General features: G+C 37.7%; 1 non-coding gene across 1 annotated transcript; it reads left to right on the forward strand.

Annotated features, from left to right (window-relative positions):
• The first annotated feature begins 1167 nt into the window (after positions 1-1167).
• LOC121209211 (small nucleolar RNA R71) lies at positions 1168-1273 on the forward strand. Its single transcript, XR_005904328.1, has one exon. It is a non-coding gene; the product is annotated as a small nucleolar RNA R71 (small nucleolar RNA).
• The last annotated feature ends 838 nt before the right edge of the window (positions 1274-2111 follow it).

Genomic DNA, 2111 nt, shown 5'->3' on the forward strand with positions numbered 1-2111 from the left:
AAAGCATTATTAACATCTAAGCTACCAATTAAACAAGGAATCGTAAAACTCCTTGGATCTTTTAATTTGTTGGCCAGCTTATTTTGTAGTATGGTTGAGCAAACCGCATTTAGCTCCACATGCGACGCTTCATCCAACTTCCGTTTATTTGTTAAAAGCTCCTTTAAGAATTTGACTTCGTTTGGTATCTGTGAAAGAGCTTCAATAAATGGTAAGTTAATATGTAATTTCTTTAATAATTTAAGGAATTTACCGAATTGTTCATCTGTGCGGTCTTTTCTTGTTGCATTGGGACATGGCACACGAGGTCTGTACTCTTTACTTACCGGTGTTTGTTCACTGTGGTCTTCCTCACCTCTGCTTTTACTTACCACAATTCCTTGCCTCGGTTCTGGTTCAGGTTCCACTAACCCTTCCTTGTTTTGGATGGTAATTACATTGAGTTGTTCCCTTTGGTTAGATTCAGTGTTACTCGGCAGGCTACCTTGTCATCGTTTAGATATTAATTTGGCGAGCTGTCCTATCTTAGTTTTGAGCCCTTGGATTGATGCTTGTTGATTCTTAAGTGCTGTCTCGGTATTCTAAAAATGAGTTTCTGACACCGAGATGAATTTTGTTAGCATCTCCTCAAGGTTCGGCTTTTTCTCCTGTTGGTAGGGTGGTTGTTGGAAGCCTAGAGGTGGTGGTCTCTGATTCCCTTGGCCTCCCCATGAGAAATTTGGGTGGTTCCTCCAACCTGCATTGTAAGTGTTACTATAAGGATTATTTTGAGATCGAAGATTATTACCCATATAAATTAACTACTCGTTCTCCATGTTGTGGCCATAGGGTGGGTATTCTGAATTGCTTGATCCACCTCCACTTGCTTCGCACTGTATTACTGGGTGAACCTATGAAGAACCAAGAAAACTGTCAATTTTTCTGTTCCAAAGTTTTACCTAATTAGAAAGCGTGGTGACCGAATCAACGTTAAAAATGCCGACTAGTTTCATTGGTTTTGTCCTCATGACTTACCACTTATAATTATTCAGTGACATCTCTTCTATAAAATCATAAGCATCCTCAGGTGTCTTATTATTGATAGTTCCACCAGCGGCTGCGTCAATCATCTGTCGAGTCGAAGGATTCAGGCCATTGTGAAATGTTTGAACCTGTAGCTAGAGTGGTAACCCATGGTGAAGGCACCTTCGCAAAAGGTCCTTGTATCTCTCCCATGCGTCATAGAGTGTTTCTAAATCCCTTTGCACAAAAGAAGAGATATCATTATGTAATTTAGCCGTTTTAGCCAACAGAAAATATTTTAATAAAAACTTTTCGGTCATTTGTTCCCAAGTAGTGATTGAACCTCATGGTAACGAGTTCAACCACTATTTAGCTTTGTTCCTCAATGAAAAAGGGAATAACTGAAGGCAAATGGCATCATCAGAAATGCCATTGATTTTAAAAGTGTCGCAAAATTCTAAGAAATTCGCCAAATGAGCGTTTGGGTCCTCGTCCTGCAAACCGTCAAACTGAACAAATTGTTGGATCATTTGAATGGTGTTAGGTTTTAATTCAAAATTATTCACAGTAACAGCAGGCCTAACTATGGCCGATTCAATTCCTGTTGAAGAAGGTTTAGCATAATCATACATAGTAAGTAGAGCAGGATTCTGATTTACTGGATATGTCATCAAGTAAAATTTGAACATAAAGTAAATTGACTCCTGACTCAAAATTTCAGATCAGGACTAATGGTTGTCTGTTATTCAGAGGCAGAGTATGTGTACCAAAAAGTTTAGATTTGATATAGAAGATTTTAAATGAAGCTCACAATGGTAGTATGTCTATTCATCCTGGTAGTAATAAAATGTATAATGATTTGAAAAAGTTGTATTGGTGGCTGAGAATGAAACGACATATTTTTGAGTTTGTATCTAAATGTTTGATATGTTATCAAGTAAAATTTGAACATCAGTTGCCTTCTAGACTATTACAGCTAGCTGTGATACCAGAATGGAAATGGGAAAGAATTACTATGGACTTTTTAACGGGATTGCCCCTGTCTCCAAAGAAGAAATATACCATTTGTGTAATTGTTGATCGGTTGAAAAAGTTTGCACAATTTATTC

This window comes from Gossypium hirsutum, chromosome A10, assembly GCF_007990345.1.
Source record: "Gossypium hirsutum isolate 1008001.06 chromosome A10, Gossypium_hirsutum_v2.1, whole genome shotgun sequence".
In the NCBI taxonomy this organism is placed as follows: domain Eukaryota; kingdom Viridiplantae; phylum Streptophyta; class Magnoliopsida; order Malvales; family Malvaceae; genus Gossypium; species Gossypium hirsutum.